The following is a 20,416-nucleotide window of genomic DNA, read 5'->3' on the forward strand; positions in this document are numbered from 1 at the left end:
TTAATTTCCTTTCTGTATAATAGTGAGAGAAAGAGAATTACAAGAAAAAAACGCTTGAACAAAATGAAGAATAACTTGCTAGGTTATAACAGTACAGATAAACTTATTCATTTGGAGGAAAATCAAATACATTCATGGGAGTTTATACTATTCTACTAATCTAGTATTTGGCATTTGCGGGTGGGAAGATTTTATTGGAATGATATACTGAAGAGCAGAAAGTAGCATAATGTGTTCCATTTTTTTCAATTCATTATCAATGCACTGTGGTTTTGTTTTTTCCTAATGTCTCTTCCAAGGGCCCTAAATCAGATTACAATTAGTTTTTTCTACTTAAATAACATTACAACTTAGCACATAATGATGAATTTCCAAAAAAGATTATTTTTCCATTTCCCCAAAATCAATCAAGTAATTAAGAATACTGCACAAACATTTCTCAACACTTCAGGTTTCCTAACTGGACACGTATGTTTGAATCACTTCAAAACCAATATTGAAATCTATAGAGTCCATTTGGAAATCCTGCAATTACATGCAGTTGTTTGAACAAATATAAATGTGGTTCTCCACTTTACTAACTTTTAAGGTCAAAAACCCTACTGAGTAGGCTTTGGAAGTTTTCACATTAAAGTTTTCAATATGAACAAAGCATGACATTTTTTTTCCAAAAGAATGATTTATTAGATGTCAAAAATTATAAAAATAATATTAATAAAAGTTCTTTAATTGCCTTTCTTCAGAAAAGACAAGCCTGGGAAGATTTCTAAAAGTGAGAGAAAGAGAACTGTCATAAACAAAATGAAGAATAAATTGATACACTTTAAGTATAGAGATCAACTTATTTCATTTGGGGTAAAATCAAAAATATTCATGGGAATTTATGCTATTCTACTTAACTAGTATTTGGCTTTTTTGGGTGGCAGGACTGGAATGATTTCTGTTTTATAACATTTTCTCACTTTTCATTGACATTATTCATTTGGGCCCAACATTATAACCTATCATTAAGATATGATCACTGCAACTAAACTAGATTGAACATGTTGTAAACACTGTCTCTTATCTATTGGAGCTCACTGAAGCTTGTTAGTAACATCAACTCTGAGGAGGAAAGAGATAAATTACCTTGTAGATTTCATTCTCATCTTGGAAGTCACAGGAGCTATGTTGTGACTATGGAAGTCACAGGAGCTATGTTCAAGATATGAAATGTAGCTCAAGAACAAAATACAATATATTTGCATACTATAATATCATTGTTCTCTTTTCTATGAAAATTGTAAAACTCTAAATGGAAACATTTGGTTGTACTATAGCCTGGTAATGTAGTTAGAGGTTCTGGATTAAGATCTTACTTAATGAGCTGTAAGGCATGCTAAGCAATGGAAAATAGTATATAGAAGGCATCACAGGCTGACTAATGTCAACTATAAAATAAGAAAACAGGGAGACAGCAGATTAAAAATAAGCAGGAGACAGGCAAAAGTATTAGGTTTATCTCCTTTAATGTAATATGTTAAATTTCCTATTGAAACTCATCCCCACAAGGAGGGTGTAGAAAGACACTTATATAGATAAAATTGTATACAGGACTAGCTCATTATGGCCAAGTGCCTTCATTGGGTAATAGGACACAAAGATAACTAACGTGAAATGAATATTTTTCCTTCAACAGTCCCCCTTTAAATAGTTGACCCAAATTAATATGAAATTTGGAATGAAGATCTCTTACTAGAATTACTTACTCCTAAAAATGGACATTGAACTGTCCTTGCCTAGTCAGTCTCATATGAGGGGAAGTGAGATGCAGTTGGCTCCCTCACTCTAGGGTTGGTGCTTTAGTGGTGTTGCACTGTTTCTAATATGGAGGAAATGAATCTTATAAGAAGGTTAAGGAGATAAAGGCCAAAATTGAGCAAAAGGACAATGATTAGGAGTGGGATAAGCATAAGAGTACATGGAGAAAAAGGTCAGGGGGATAGAGAAATACCCTGGAGAAATAAGGCTGTCATGAACCTTGCACATTAATGCATTCTTTTCCGTGATTCTCCAAGTCCAGGGTGCATTCTGTTGATAGTTGTTAATGTACACACAACAATAACAAAAGGAAGGATAAATACAGAGAAGTACAAATGGTGCTTGCAGTATATATCATGTGGCAGTTTCCCAATCCAGGTAGCATTTTTTTGTTTTTGTTTTATTTTTATTAACTACTTGCTCTAATTGTTGGAATTTGATAAAAGAGAAAAAGCTGGCACATAATTATAACAACCATAGTTATTTGGTGATAACACATATACAACCTGATAAAACATTCTTAGCTCTGTGTGATTCCAGGTCTGTTTGACAATCAACCATGTAGTAACCATTCAATATGATGATCAGACTCACAAATAGGCACAGGAATTACTCCTTTTCAAATGGAGCACAATGGGGAAATTGAGCCAAAAGAACTTATGTTGACCTGGGATCAGTCATCCTTTTAGTCTTTTCCAGATATAGACCTCCACCTGTAAATGGTGCAGGATCACATTTCCTCTGAGCATTTTATGTATTTCTCTAAAATAATATATTACTAACTACATGATCTGTCAGACAACTTGGCTTGAATTCAAACCCCAAAACAAAATCAGTTATAGTCTCAAGAGTGAATGACAAAATTTCACAAATCACAATTTAGGACTAGGTATAGTTATTTTCCTCTCATGAAGTTGTAATAAATACGAAAATTACCATTTAAGCATGCATAAGAGATTTCACTTGAAATTTAGCACCTGTTTTTCTTTTTGAGTTTAATTTGTCATGATGTAAAAAGCATATCATTAATCAATTACCAATTTTAGGTTTCAACATTATGACAATAACAAATAAGATACACTTTCATAAGTAATAACCTAATAGTTGTAGATATAATTTCCTCTTAACTGTAGGTAAAGCTCATAAACTTCACTTCTCTAAACAGCAATTAGAAATCATTATACTACAAAGTTTCTAAAACACCACCTTTTCTTGAGGTGTTTACAATGAGAAAAGGGTCTGAGTTTCTTTTTTTATTTTCTAAACCAGGGAGAACATATCTGATTAAATTAATCTTATTACAAATAACAAAATTCACCAAGACTTTAGGATTTACTTAATATTCCTTTTTTCTTTAACTATATCATTAGAAATAATCCCACTGTAATCTCTAAAGTAATTTATATATGATTATATCCTTAGATGAGCCAAATTTGTGAATCACACTCTATTTTGCAAAAGAATTTCTGCAATAATTTTACAACCCCCAAGTTTCTTGCACAGGGTCAAAATGAGATTTTCTGTTACAATGCCTATGCAAAAATAACAGCCAAACAACATTAAGTCAATTTCCTTTTAGTGAAAGTAAAACCTAGTAGTTTATAATTTTTTGCACAATAAAACTTTACCCATTTTTACCATTTATTCCCATTCTAGATTATGAGAATTTGTCCTTGCTAATGACCATAGTTGAAACAAGACTTCTTAATTTAGTTAAATAACTAAGAGAAAATAATTTAATATTTATATATTTGCCCTATTCTAACAATTGCTAGGCAGTTTATGATCATGTGAAGTAAATAGAACTGGGGTAACTAACTTATAAAAACATGGTAAACTAGAACTAAAGTTTTACTAAGTTACTTTTTATCCAAGCAAATAACTCATAGGAAGTTTGCTTCAAGTTTTGGAGTATGTGGCCAGTTTCTCTAGGCAAAAGAACCATGCAAAAATTCCCAGAGAACAATATAAGGGCTTTTCTATCAATATTTTTTTCAAGTTTACATTGTGGTGGATAAGTACAAAAATCCTGCCAATCCAAAGGACCTTATTTTCTCAACAGAATTTATCTCTATTGTAAAGGCTATGAATCTCAAACTGGCCTTTTAATCATAAATACTGTAAAAGTAAAAATCCAAAGGTTGTCCCAACGTAGAGTTAGGAGTAGGAAGACTGATTTTCCATTTCAAGATAGCCAATCTCTAAAATCTAAACCTGTTGATAACTGAGTAACAAGCTATTAGGGGAAATCACACCCCGAGTGTCCCAGGGAGGAGGAAAAATTGGCTTGCTGCAAATGCATAGTAGAAGTTTTCAGGCAGGTGTTCATATTCAAAGGGATGAATAGGATAGAACCCAGGCCCTATCAGTTGTCATCATAAGTGGTCTAGAAAGTGGGACATTGGTAAAAAATGCTTTGACCAACCTGCTTGACCTGGCGGGGGGGGCAGTTCTGATTCCTGTGTCCATGCTTCTTACTGATCAGGGATAATCATAGAAACCTCTGTGTTGCAAAGCAACTTGTAGCTGAAATTCTAAATAGTTTCAGTTTAGATCAGAGAAGAAATGACCACAACTTATCAAAGTTACTAAATTTAATACACAGTGAAAATTATGTTTCAATAAAGAAATAGATCTCAGTAAAATCACCGCAATAAAATCAGCTTATCCTTATCTGTCCCATAATCTTTCAATATAAGATTACTTTTGCACAATCAGACTGAATTCATATGACTGGGAAGCCCCAAGAACAACCCTCTAGAGTCTCTCATGGACAGCTGTCCTGGGCTAAGCATTCATCCCTTGTGGAGACTCAAAAGAACAGTCCCTGGACCACCACCTTAAATCAGTCTCCAAACAAAGAAGACTTTTGTGTCAAGTCATATCTATTTCAGGCAGTATTTTTAGGGTTTCCAGGAACTGGACATTTAGAAAATACATCAATGGAATGTTTATTCAAAGAAGAATGAGCAATTCTCTCCAAGTCTAATCATTCCCCAACCCACACATGTACAACTTTTATCAGATTGTTTGCTGCTGTCAGGAGGGAAAGGGAAGGAAAGATGGTAGCAAAATGTGGATGTCAAAAACTTATAAATGCAGAGAATTGTATATTGCCTTTGAATGTGACTGGAAAAATAAAATAATAAAGGATTTTTTTAAAAAAGAAAAGAAATAAAATAAAATACTATATCCCTCATAAATTCTTTACAAAGTTCAAACCAAACTTCATCATTTAGTTCTCTTACTGAAAAGAGCCTTGGCTCTGATTCCAAAAGACCTGGTTTTGTGGTAAGCTAGTACTGCATGGAGCCATTCCCCTTGCAACCTAATATTGTTGAATGAAAGGGTATGCACAGTTTCGTTGTTCTTCAGACATAGGTTTAAATTGCTCTCCAGAATGGTAAGATCAATTTACAATTCCACAAACAGTGCCTTAGTGTATCAATTTTCTCACATCCTCGCCAACATTTTCATTTTCCTTTTTTTGTCATCATCAACAATCTGATAGGTGTGATATGGTGGTACTTCATATTTGTCTTAATTTGCATTTCTCTAATCAATAATGATTTGGAGCATTTTTAAAATATGATTATAAATAACTTTAAATTCTTCATCTGAAAACTGCTTGCTCATATCCTTTGACCATTTATCAATTGGAGAATGATGTTCAATCTTATGAAATTGATTCAGTTCTAGATATAATTTAGACATGATTCCTCTTTTCAGAAACACTAGATAGGAAAATTGTTTGCTAGGTTTCTGCATTCCTTCTACTCTTAGCTGTATTGGTTTTATTTGTGCAAAATGTTTTTTTAATTTAATATAGTTGAAATTATCCATTCTGCAATTCAGAATATTCTCTACCTCTTGTTTGATCATAAATTTCTAACCTCTCTATAGGTCTGACAGATGGATTATTTCTTATTCTCTTATTTGGTTTGTGGTATGACTTCAAGTGAATCTTTCTGGTATTTTTTATACCACTGTAAAATAGTTTTTAGCAGTTTAATTGGTATGGCATTGAATAAATAGTATTAATTGGGTAGAATTGTCATGTTTATTATAGATAAGTATGACATTGAGCCAATGACATTTTCACAATTGGTTACATCAGAATTTATTTATTTCTTGCTTTTTTAATTGACAAATATTTTTCCAAATACATGTTAAGAAAATTTATCAACATTCATCCATATGCATACATATATATACATATATATATATATGTATATATACTTACATACATACATACATATTGTTGCAAACTTTCCTTTCACTCTCCCTTCCCACCCCCCTCATCTTAGCTGCAAATAGTAAGGTGTATATTGTGTTAAACACGATAGTCATTTTCAGGTGAGGAATTAGCTTTAAAGGAAAGAAGTACATAACAGAAAGTTTTTTAAAAAGTGAATGTAGTGTTCATAACATTCTGAGGGGTTCATTTTTTTTTTATTTTGTATTGTTTTGTTTGATTTTTCTTCCTCTGGATGGAGATAACTTTGTCCATGGCTGATCTAATAGGATTGTCAGCTTTGGAACTGCATTCATCAAGGATCATCAACTCACAATGTTATTGTTAATGTGGAGAATGTTCTCATGGTTCTACTGCTTTCATTCAGCATCAGACACTGTAATTTATTCCATGCTTCTCTAGAGTCTGACAATTTGAGTATTCTTATAGAACAATAGCAATTCATATAATTCATATACCATAAAGTCTTCAGCCTTTCCCAAATTGATGGAGAGCCCCTAAATTTTCAATTTTTTTGCCACTACAAAAATAACTGTTATGAATATTTTATAGTGTGAGAATTTTTCTATTTTTTATGATTTCTTCTAGATATTGGTCCAGATATTGGATAATGGATCCTAGATCCTTCTGGATATTGGAACCTGAATTTCAGGGTTAAAAGGTATGATTAATTTTATTGCTTATTAGTCAAAGTTACATATTACTCTCCAGAATGGCTGCATCAGATCACAATTCCACTAGCAATATATTAATGTCCCAGCACATTAAATTCGCAATTCTCTCACATTTTCTCCAACATTGATCATTTTCCCTTCTTGTCATCATAGCCAATCTGATAGATGTGAGATGATACTTTATGTTTCTTTTAATCAAAAGTGATTTGAAGCATTTTTTCATGATTATATATAGCTTTAATGTCATCATTTGAAAATTGTCCATTCATATTTTTGACCATTTATCAATTGGGGAATGATTTGTGACCTTATAAAATTAAGGCAATTCCTCTATAAATTTGAGAAATGAGCCTTTTATCAGAATTCCTGGTTCTAAAGATTGTTTTTCAGTTTTCTGCTTTTATTCTTATTTTGGCAGCACTGATTTTAATAGTTCAAAACCTTTTTTTAAATTTAGTCAAAATACTTTTGCACTTTATGAAATGTTCTAAGTTTTGTTCGGTCATGAATTTATCCCTTTACCATAGATCAGATAGATAAAGAATTTTTGTCTATTAATTTATCTATTGTATTGGTCTTTATGTCTAAATCCTTTACCAATTTTGACCTTGTTTTGGATTAGGGTGTGAAATTGTATTTATGCCTAGTTTTTGTGATACTCTTTTCCAGTATTCCCAACAATTTTTGTCAAATAGCAAGTTTGTATCCCAGAGGCTTATGTCTTTTGGTTTTATCAAATAGTAGATTGCTGTAGTACTTTACTGCAGTTTCTGTTTTTTAGGTTTTGTTCAAGGCAAATGGGGTTAAGTGGCTGTTCCAAGGCCAAACAGGCCAGATTTGATCTCAGGTACTCCTGACTCCAAGCCTGGTGCTCTATCCACTGAGGCATCTAGCCACCCCTGCAATTTCTTTTGAAGCTCTCCTAATCAATTATTCTATTTCTCAACCAGAACGAGACAGTTTTGATGACTACCGTTTTATAGTATAGTTTTAGATCTGGTAGAGCCAGGCTACCTTCTTTTACATTTTTCCCCATCAATTGCCTTGCTATTCTTGCCATTTTGCTGCTCCAGATGAATTTTGTTACTAATTTTTTCTAAACAAGTAAAGTAGTTATTTGGTAGTTTGATTAGTATGGCACTGAATAAGAAATTTAATTTGGGTAGACTTGTCATTATTATTATATTAGCTTGACCTAACCATGAGCTTTGATATTTTCCAATTATTTAGATCTGACTTTATTTGGGTGAGGAAAGATCTTAATAATTGTGTTCATAAATTTTCTGGGTTTGTCTTAGGAGATAGATTCCCAAGCATGTAATGATGTCTACAGTTATTTTCAATGGAATTTATGTATCTCTTGCTCTTGGACTTTGTTGTTCATATATAGAAATGTTGATTGTTCATGTGGGTTTATTTTATATCCCGATAATTTGCGGAACTTGTTAATTGTTTCAAGGAATTTTTTGATGATTTGCTTGGATTCTCTAGGTATACCATCATATCATCTGCAAATAGTGAAAGTTTTGCTTCCTGTTCCTCATTTCCAATTCTAATTTCTTCCATTTATTTTTCTTGTATTGCTACTGCTAGCATTTCCATTACTATATTGAAGTACTATATATAGTATTGGTGATAATGAGCATCCTTGTTTCACCCCTGAATCTAATGGAATTGTGATATTTATTTGCTTTACATAAAATATTTGTTGGTGGTTTAGATAGATACTATTCATTATTTTAAAGAAAACTCCATTTATTCCTAAATTTTCTAGTGTTTTTAATAGGAATAGATGTTGTATGTTATCAAAGGCTTTTTTAGCATCTATTGAGATAATCATTAGATTTCTGTTGGTTTTGTTATTATGTTTAATTATTTTGAGTGTTTTCCTAATACTGAACCATCCCTGCTTGCCTGGTATAAATCCAACCTGATCATGGTATATCCTTTAATAATAACTTGCTGTAGTCTCATTGCTAAAATTTTATTCAAGATTTTTGCACCAATGTTCATTAGGGAGTTTGGTCTATAATTTTCTTTGTCTTTTTTGGTTCTTCCTGGTTTAGGTATCAACCCCAAGTTGCTGTCATAAAAGGACTTTGACAGAACTCCTTCCTCTCCTATTTCTTTAAATTGTTTATGTAGAATGGGAAATAATTGTTCCTTAAATGTTTGGTAGAGTTCACTTGTAAATCCATCTGGACCTGGAAACATTTATTATTGATGGTTTCTTCAATTTCTTTTTCTGAAATGGAGTTATTTTAAGTAATTTATTTCCTCTTCTGTTAATCTGGGCAGTTTGTATTTTTGTAAATATTCATCTATTTCACTCAAGTTGTCCAATTTATTGGCATGCAGTTTGGCAAAGTAGTTCTGAATTATCTCATTGATTTCCTCCTCATTGGTGGTTAGTTCATCCTTTTCATTTTTGATAATGGGAATTTGGTTATCTTCCTTCTCTTTTTTTTAATCAAATTAATCATTGATTTGTCTATTTTATTGGCTTTTTTCATAAAAACCAACACTTTTATTTATGAGATCAATAGTTTTCTTTGCTTTCCATTTTATTAATCTCTCCTTTGATTTTCAGTCTTATTTGGTATTAATTTGGAGTTGTTTAATTTTTTCTTTTTCTACCTTTTTCAGGTCCATAGTTCTTTCTCTGTTGTATTCATATAAGTATTCAGATATATAAAATTTCCCCTCAAATGTGACTTGGCTTCATTCTATAAATTTTGGTATGATGTCTCTTTATTGTCATTTTATTGGTTATAATATTTGATTTTTATTATGATTTGCTGCTTGATTCTCTCATTATTTAAAATTAAGAAATTTAGTTCCCATTCACTTTTGTTTTCTCCTTCCTTGACTCTTTGTTATCTGTAAATTTTATTGAATTATGATCTGAGAAGTATGTACTTATTTCTTCTAATTTTATGCATTTGATTATAAGATTTTTATGCCCAAATGTATATTCTTTTCTATTCACATTAAGTTTTCTCCAGAAGTCTATCATATCCAAGTTTTCTAAGCTTTTATTCACCTTCTTAACTTCCTTCTTGTTTATTTTGTGGTTAGATATATTCAGTTTTGAGAGAGGGAGTTTGAAGTCTCCCATTATTTTCTGTCTACATCTCCTTAAAATTCACTCAGCTTTTTCTCTAGGAATTTTGATACTATGCTACTTGGTGAATACATGTTTAATATTGACATGCTATATCAATATCAAACAATTCTAAGTCTATATCCAGAAGAAATAATAAAAAAATGAGAAAAGTATGATGGGGTCTAAAATATTCATAGTAGCTCTTTTCATAGTGGCAAAAAAATGGAAATTAAGGGAATGCCCAACAACTGGGGAATGGCTAACCAAGTGTGTGAATATTATGTAAAACTACTATTCTGTAGGAAATCATAAATGGCTGGACTCTAGAAAAGCATGGAAGGAGTTACAGGAGCTAGTGCTGAGTTTAGGGAGAAGACCATAAGGACAATATACACATTTATAAAACATTGTGAGGTGATCAACCCTGATGGATGCAGGGCCTCTCAGCAGTTCAGGGAGCTAGGCCATCCCTACTAGACTGACTATGGACAATGCTTTCCCCATATAGGGAAAGAAAAGCAAAACAAAACAGCACAACAAAAAACCCTTCAGAATCTGATGACCAATACATTCATTTTTATTTAAAAAGTATATCCCTTATGTATTTCTTTCCCTTAATCCCACTTTCTCCTACTGAAAATGACTAATCTTAAACATATTTAACAGAAATGTGTTTGTATAATATTAGCCTGACTGCTCAACACTGAGAGGAGGGTGGGATGGAAGGGTGGAAAGAAATTTTACAACTTAAAATATATATGTGCATATGGATAAATATTGACAATCTTTCATAACAGGTATTTTGAAAAATGAAATGTCAACAGAAAAAGAGAGGAAAAGTGTATAGCTTCATTATCTATTGTGCCTTTTAAGACAATACAGTTTCCTTCTTTATCCCTTTTAATGACATCAATTTTTGCTTTTGCTTATCTGAGATCAGGATCACTACCCCTGTTTCTTTTTTTTCCTTCAGTTGGAGCATAATATATTTTCCCTCCATCCTTTTACCTTTATCTTGTGTTAATTCCTACTTCAAATCTCTTTTCTGTAAACAAGATATTGTAGGAATCTGGTTTTTAAGCCATTCTACTATCCACTTCCATTTTATGGGAAAGATCATCCCATTCACAGTTACAGTTAACATTACTAATTCTGTATTTCCTTTCATGCTATCTTTCCCCATTTATATTTTTATTTTCTTAATCTTATTTATCCTCATCAAATTTTACTGCCTTTCCCCCTTTAAATTTTATTTCAAAATTTAACTACCAGTTTATTTTCACTTATGCCTTCATCTTCCATTTTATCAGTTCCTTCTTCCATTTTCTTTTCATTTCCCCTTCTTCCCTGTAGAGTTGGATGGATGTTTAAACCCATGTGGAATGTATCTTGCTCTCTTTCTGGACCAAATCTAATGAATAGAATTTCTCAGTCTCTGTACCTCTTCATCTGGTACTATTTATCAATCAAATAGCTATAATCAGGTTCCATCAATCAAAGTTTGATTACTTGATAACCTCAAAGTTTTACCAGATACACTCACAGATTGATTGCTTGCTTGATTGATTGATAAGTTTTGTTGCCTCAAAGTCACTAAGTACTCTCCCCTCTGTCTCAGTAGAAATACACTTCTCAAGAATCTTAAATTATGTGAAATTACAGTCATATTCTACCTTATACCCTTTTCAAGTACCATCCTAAGACACACAATCCTCATGAGTCAAATCATCATCCAAAGCACAATCATTTCATGAAATATTTGTGCCCATTCCCACAGGAATAATTTCCCCTACACTCCCCCCCCCCCTTTATCTCCCATCCAGGGTACATAAACCCTTATTAACTAAAGTATAGATAAGTCCAACACTTTTAGGTAGGTTCTCCCCTTTGCTCCAAAAGTCACTTCTTATTTAGTTGACTATAGAGTCTCAAAGTGATCTTATTACTGGGACACTCTGAAAGCCTCTCCTAGGAACTTTACAAATGATTGTAAGGAATGAGAAACACTAATTCAGAACCACCCAAGATATGTTGTCTTCATTAGGGAAAAGTGCTAAACTTTGTGAGCAAGGCAGAATTAAAGTAGATCAAAGGAAACCGAGATACTTTACAGTAAGCACCCTTCCTCTGCATCAGGGCTTTTTTGTCTCAAACATAGTGATGTCTTCTTGTTCCTCTTCAATGGAGAGACAAGAATTAGTCATATTCATATCCTCTCAGTTCAACTTCTTCAATTATATTCAACCCTTTAACTATTATAAGAGAAATACAGTTCTCAAGATCTACAAGTGTTATATCTTGCCTCATAAGGTTGTATACAATTATATGTTCTTGACTAATATTTGTTTTGTTTTGTTTTTTCCTTCCCCATTTCATTTACCTTTTTATGCATCTCTTAATTCATTTATTTAGAGATTGAATTCTCTGTTCAGTTCTGGTCATTTTATCAGAAAATTTTGGAAGACCTTTATTTTGTTGAACATTCATCTTTTCCCCTGATAGTTAAGTGCTGCATTTTTCATGAGATTAAATTCTTGGTTGTAATCCCAGGTCCTTTGTTCTCTGATATATACAGTATTCTAGGTCCTCTAGTCCTTCAATGTGGAGACTAATAGATAATTCCTCTATAAGTGTGATTGTGTTTCCTTTGAATTTAAATTGTTTCCTTTTTTCTATCTACAGTATTTTCTCCTTTATTTGAGAATTCTGAGAGTTTGGCTCTAATGACCCTTGGAGTTTTTTCCCCCCTGGGGGTCTGTTTCTAAAGGAGTTCTGTACAATAGCTATTTTGTCTTCTTGTTCTGGCAGATTTGGACAACTTTCCCTGACAGTTCCCTGCATGTTTTCCAATTTCTTTTTTTTGATCAAGGCTTTCTAGTAGCCTAATGATTCATAAATTATCTCTTCTGGTTCTATTTTCAAGGTCAACTGATTTCAAAATAGCTACTTTACATTTTCTTCAATTTTTTCAGCTTTTTAATTTTGTTTGATGAAATCATATATTACTATAGACTCATTGGTTTCTATTTGCTCAATTCTAACTTTTAGGGTATTATTTTCTTCAGTTAACTATTTTGTTTCTTTTTTCCAGTCGATCAATTTTATCTTTTGAAGAGTTACATTCTTTTTCCACTTGGTAATTTTTACTTTTAAAGAAATTGATTTCTTTGTTCAATTTTTATAATTTTCTTCCACGACTATCATTTCTTTTTTTCCCCTATTTTCTTCTTCCTCTATACTTTAGTCTTTAAATTCTATTTTAAGCACTTCCATGAGATTTTGGATTTAAGTCCAATTCACAGACTCTTCTGAGACTTCCCCTGTGAGCAATTTTTCACTGATTTCTTCTTCAGACATGGAATTGTTATCCTCTTTATCTGCAAAGTAGCTTTCTTTAGTCAGCATTATTTTAGCTTTTTTGCTCATCTTGAGATGCCTGAGCTCTTATCCTGTGGTATAGGGAGGATAGATTCAAACTATTTCTGCTGGAACTGGGATCTGATGTCTGGATTGTTGTTGGTCAAGATGTTGCCTATGCAGTTCAGTTTATGTCTTTGCAGAGGTTTATTTTCTTCTATTATGTCCAGGTTCTGTCTACGCAGTGTTTATCCAAACCTCTTTGGGGTTGGAAACCTCCCTGTTTTCTTGCTAACTTCCAGGACACATGCTTTTGTCAAGCTGTTGGGACCTGAACTTTACAGTGGATATAAGTCTCCTGTTGTCTTTCCTGCTCTCCTGGCTCATTGGGTTTTCACCCTTTCCCCTCAAAGAGATAGATCTTCACTGAAGAGCCTCCACAATGTCTACCATTTTTTTAGGTTTTTGCAAGGCAGACCGGGTTAAGTGGCTTGCCCAAGGCCACACAGCTAGGTAATTATTAAGTGTCTGAGACTGGATTTGAACCCAGGTACTCCTGACTCCAAGGCCAGTGCTTTACCCACTATGCCACCTAGCCGCCCCATGTCTACCATTTTTTAAGAAAAATTTTATTTGAGTTTTACAATTTTCCCCCATTCTTACTTCCCTCCCCCAACCCCCCAAAGAAGGCATTTTGTTAATCCTTACATTGGTTCCATGTTGTACATTGATCTCAGTTGAATGTGATGACAGAGAAATCATATACTTAAGGAAGAAAAATAAAGTATGAGATAGCAAAATTACATAATAATATAAGAGTTTTTTTTTTTTCTAATTTGAAGGTAGTAGTCTTTGGTCTTTGTTCAAAGTCCATAATTATTTCTCTGGATACAGATGGTATTCTCCATTGCAAATAGCACAAAATTGTCCCTGGTTATGGCACTGATGTAATGAGCAAGTCCATCAAAGTTGATCATCATCCCCATGTTGCTGTACAATGCCTTTCTGGTTCTGCTCATCTCACTCAGCATCAGTTCATGCAAATTCTTCCAGGTTTCCCTGCATTCCCATCCCTTCTAGTTTCTAATTATTCAATATTTTATTAGAAATGTTAATTTTAGCAATAAGAAAAATAAAAAAATAGTGTTCCATTATATACATATACCACAGTTTGTTAAGCCATTCCCTAATTGAACATTCACTTAATTTCCAATTATTTGCCACCACAAGCAGTGATGCTATGAATATTTTTGTACAAGTGATGTTTTTACAATTTTTCATAATCTCTTCAGGGTAGAGACCCAGTAGTGGTATTGTTGGATCAGAGGGTATGCACATTTTTGTTGCCCATTGGGCAAGATTCCAAATTGTTCTCCAGAATGGTTGGGTGAGTTCACAGCCCCACTAATAATGTATTAATGTTCCAGATTTCCCACATCCCTTCCATAATTGATAATTGTTCTTTCTGGTAATATTGGGCAGTCTGAGAGGTGTGAGGTGGTATCTCAGAGATGCTTTATTTTGCATTTCTCTAATAGGTAATGAATCGGAGCAATTTTTCATATGACCATGGATTGCTTTGATTTCCTCAGCTGTAAATTGCCTTTGCATATCCTTTGACCATTTATCGACTGGGGAATGGTTTGTGTTTTTGAAAATTTGACTCAGTTCTCTGTATATTTTAGAAATGAATCCTTTGTTGGAAATACTATTTGCAAAAATTGTTTCCTAATTTACATTTCTTTTGGTCTTGGTTACAGTGGTTTTGTCTGTGCAAAGCTTTTTAATTTAATGTAATCAAAATCATCTAGTTGGTTTTTGGTGATGGTCTCTATCTCTTCCTTGGTCATAAACTGTTTCTCTTTCCATAGATCTGACAGGTAAACTACTTCTTGAGCTTCTGGTTTGCTTATAATATTGCACAATGTCTACCATTGAAAACGTTTTTGGATCTCCTCTTTTTCTTGGTGGTATCTGATCCTTTAATGTCTGTTCAGTGACTTCATTTAGCTTTAGGGAACATGTCAGCTTCATGCTTCCATCTTGGTTTGCCCCAGGAGATCAGACTTTATTTGTGTGAAAATTATATGTTAATTATACTAATGTAATTTATGGGTTCTATTGGGAGTTTCCAAGTTTTTTATATTGTCTATAGTTACTTTAAATGGAATTCTTCTATCTCCTGTTTTTTTTTTTGTTTTGGTCATATATAGAAAAAATATGATTTATATGCATTTATTTTATTATCCAGCTCTTTTGCTAATTTTGTTAATTATTTCAAGTAGTTTTTCCGTTTTTCAGTTGATTTTCTAGATTTCTCTAAGAAAACCATCATGTCATCTGCAGAGAGAAAAATTTTGTTTCCTAATTGCCTGTTCTAATATCTTTTTTTATTTTTCTTATTGCTACTTAACATTTCTAATGAAATATTGAATAATTAGATAATAAAGGGAATTCTTGTTTTACCCTTCATCGTATTGAAAATCCTCCTAGTTTAGATTCATTTTTTATATCATGCTTGCTGATGACTTTAGATAAATGCTGTTAACTTCTTAAGGAGAACTCAATTTATTCCTGTCCTTTCTAGTGTGCTTATTAGTAATGGATTCTGTATTTTGTCAAAGGCTTTCACCATATCTAATGTGGTAATCATATGATATCTGGTAATTTTCTTATTGATATTGTCAATTGTGATGATTACTAATATTATTTAGTAATATTAAACCATCCCTGCATACCTCTTATAAATCCTATCTGATTGTAGGGCATCGTTCCTGTTATAATTTGTTGTAATCTTTTTGCTAAAATTTTATTCAACATTCGTGAGAAAGGAAATAGAAAAGTCACCTAAAAGGTGACTGCTTACCCAACCCTGTCCTGATTATTGAGTCAGCAAGGGATCCCACTATAAGGTACACACACACACACACACACACACACACACACACACACACCCCACACACACACAGAATACAAAACACTTCTTCAAGGATGATTCTACTCACCATTCATACATGTAATAAATGTGCTCACATTTATAGAAAGTTCTTCTCAAGAGATAACTCAGCAGGTGTCACATATGAATAGCAACCCTGAGGGAAACCAGACTGACAAATGAAAGCCAACTTACTGAAGTTAAGACTGAATTCAATTTTACTGAAGTGACTGCAGTGAAAGATAGCACTGTGAAGCTGGTACAGGTTTTGCAATCAAAACTAATTGAGTCAATAAAATTGTTGCCTCATAAAAGTAGTGAATAACAGTCTCTTGCCAATTCATGTGTATGTAAATATACACAAAGATTGATAACTATTTCAATACTACTGGTTTATTTTCTCTGTCTGTGTGTCTGTCTCTCTTTTTTCTCTCCAAATCACTTCACACCATACAGGGTTTAGTAAAGTTAGTTGAGTGAAAGTTGAAAAGTGAATTACCTAAAGTCCTAATATTATATAATGGGTTCCCAGATGATATTTACTATTACTGTGATAAGTAACCTAGGACTAGATTCTATTTTCTGATTACTCACCTAAAACTCCTATTGGATTTTAAAGAACTTTTCCTCTAAACTGCCATTACTTATAGATATTGCCAGTAAAATATCACAGAAGTTTTTTTTGGGAGAAAAAAGTAACTATTATTTAGTGTTTCATTTTTTTCAAAATACAAGGAATCTATTATTTATACCATTTAAAACTAAGGACACATATTTACATTTATTCAATATGAGGTTGTTCATTGGTTTTTTGTTTGTTTTTAATTTAGGCTTCTGTTTCTAGGAGAACTACATATTTATAAGTACATATTTAAATTAACAGCCAAAATTTCCCCTACATCATTTATATCTGCCACTGAGATTACTTAAAATATTACAAATCATGGAAAACAGGAAACGTTTTAATACAACACAAATAGCAAATGACAGATTCTAACACCAAATACTGTGTTATTTCCGCTGTCCAGACCATTTCCAACTAAGAAATATCCCTAATGGAGCACAATCTTATTCCTTACAATTAACAGAGAATACCTTGCTGATATAATTCATAAATGTAGAAAATGTCAGATTTATCAAAATGTATTATTAGTATTAGCCCAATATAGATATGAGAATAAATGTTTTTTAAACTAACTGGATGCTGGAACTGATAGATGACTGCCAGTCTTCACTCATGACTCAAATTATATTATTTACTATGTATCCATCCAAATTTTCTCCCACTACAGTACCATTTACTCAACTTCAATAACAATGCACAAAATGGTAATGATCTTAAAAGTTAGTATATCTAAGTTCATGATTTATCACTTAAACCTAGAGTATATATGTGTAATTTTATGTTGAATATTTATTTTCATGGGTATAGTCACACACATAATTATAAAAATTAAGAACAGAAATACAGATGACAGACTAAGACCAGGTCTGACATAAATAGGGGCAAGTTTTATGTGAGGTAATTATAGGTATGACATAATTCTAGAATAAAACTACAAAGTTGGAAGCATATATGTATCATTCATGGAATTGACTGTAGTGAAGACCCTCATCTTTGTTTCACTTTCAGTCCTAAGCGAGTCTGAACCCAAATAAAGAAGATTTTGATTTTGTCTGAATATCTTTGTTTCATTTTACCTTTTGCTGAAATTCTGAGGCAAATAACTATAGCAGAGCATAGGCATATATGATAGCCAATTTCTCATTGGTTTTTTTGTTTGTTTTTAATTTAGGCTTCTGTTTCCAGGAGGACTACATATTTACAAGTACATATTTAAATTAACAGCCAAAATTTCCCCTACATCATTTATATCTGCCACGTGGAAAAACAGGAAACTTTTTAATGCCTCCTACTCTTCAAAGTACAATAATAAATGTTTGTTGATGGTGATGAAATTGAGGGGATATATTTTAAGAATTGGGCCTCTACTTCCTATAACAGCAAGCATCTGGGTGATTCCTTTGACATAACACTCACTCAGAGAAAAATATAAACGATGCAGATGCTTTTTTGTTTACTGACAATTGCAAGCAAGTTGAGAGCTGGAGTGAATTATGAGGCTCAGATGCAGATGTCAAACCCTGACCTCCCTTGCATACACTTTACTGGAATCTAAGTTATTCATCTTTAGTCCCAAATAAATTTTAAAAAAAAAACAGAGTTCTACTCTATCTGAAATTTCAATGAAATAGCTCATAGGAGGTATATAGCACCCCTGTACATGTAAATTTAGGGCACATTAGGAATGGATTTCATTTTCACATGTCACAATAAGTCACTGGAACAAGAATACCATTTCAGAGCAAATAACATTGTTAGACACTTTAAACTTGAAATAGGAGATAACAGCAAGTGTTTCATCAGTAGAGTATGAATTACTTTCTAGTTATAAATTCAACTTTCTAAACTCTAGAGTTCCTGTTTTAACAAATGGAATTTTCTCCTCCACATTTGTGAATGAATTATGTACTTGAATAGGGATAAATAGTTATGGAAGTATGTTGGTCAGAAATAATAAGTTTTAATCGCAGAGTAAATACTACCTAGAAACATGAGATTTTACTATTAAAAAATCTTTGAAATTATTTTCTTATATGAAGAGATTAGAGGATATGAATATATACACACCTGCATGCACACAGGCACATTGTTTGTGTAAATATGTGTGTGTGTGTGTGTGTGTGTGTGTGTGTGTGTGTGTGTAATTATTTTTTCTTTCTTCCAGAAATTGAAACTTCCTATTATTTTAGGCAGGATTTTAGAGACATTTTGGTAGACAGTGATCACTATTGGAATCTTCTATAGCAATAGAAAGACAACAGCTGATATCCTGAAAATGAACCACTCTCTCCACTCTGAGATAAAAAAGTTGCAATATTAGGAAAGATCTATAATGTTTTAGTCAATTTTGTATTCAGTATATTGGATAATACATATAGATTGGAAGTTATCTTTGATATAAGATAGATTTTCTTTGCCAGACCATCATGAGTATGAGGGTTTTAGATCAGGGAGGTAGATATCTTCCATGTTATCTTCAAAATCTATGATACAATTTTAAATAGTAATTATGATTTATTTATGAGCTGATCAAATCCTAAATGCTTGAAACCTCAGAAATATTGCAACAAATGATTCCTTCTTTTTATGCAGTTATCTGAGGAGCCTTAATTATTACAGGCCTTGAGTTTAGACATCCCACTGTAACCTTAGACATCAAAGAAAAATGAATTAAAAGTTAAAAAGGACCTTACAGATTACATAGTCCAAGAATATCAGAGGTTAAGAGGCTTGTCCTGAAGCAACACAAATAGCAAGTGACAGATTCTAACACCAAATACTGTATTATTTCCGCTGTCCAGACCATTTCCAACTAAGAAATGTCCCTAATGGAGCACAATCTTATTCCTTACAATTAACAGAGAATACCTTGCTGATATAATTCATAAATATAGAAAATGTCAGATTTATCAAAATGTATTATTAGTAGCCAATATAGATATGAGAACAAAGGTTTTTTAAACTAACTGGATGCTGGAACTGATAGATGACTGCCAGTCTTCACTCATGACTCAAATTATATTATTTACTATGTATCCATCCAAATTTTCTCCCACTACAATGCCATTTACTCCACTTCAATAACAATGCACAAAATGCTAATGATCTTAAAAGTTAGTATATCTAAGTTCATGATTTATCACTTAAACCTAGAGTATATATGTGTAATTTTATGTTGAATATTTATTTTCATGGGTATAGTCACACACATAATCATAAAAATTAAGAACAGAAATACAGATGACAGAATAAGGCCAGGCCTGGCATAAATGGGGGCAAGTTTTATGTGAGGAAATTATGGGTATGCGGTAATTATAGAATAAAACTACAAAGTTGGAAGCATATATGTATCATTCATGGCATTGACTGTAGTGAAGACCCTCATCCTTGTTTCACTTTCAGTCCTAAGAGAGTCTGAACCCAAATAAAGAAGATTTTGATTTTGTCTGAATATCTTTGTTTCATTTTACCTTTTGTCTGAAATTATGAGGCAAATAACTATAGTAAAGTATAGGCATATATGATAGCCAATTTCTCTTCTAAAAGAAATTAATGTAGGAGCAGAGCCAAGAGGACAGCAGGAAAAAAGCCTCTCCTAGTTGTACTCTCCATAATATTTCAAAAATAATAAAATTATGACTCTAAATTTTCAAGAGACCAAACC

The sequence above is a fragment of the Macrotis lagotis genome, chromosome X (assembly GCF_037893015.1).
Source record: "Macrotis lagotis isolate mMagLag1 chromosome X, bilby.v1.9.chrom.fasta, whole genome shotgun sequence".
Classification (NCBI taxonomy): domain Eukaryota; kingdom Metazoa; phylum Chordata; class Mammalia; order Peramelemorphia; family Peramelidae; genus Macrotis; species Macrotis lagotis.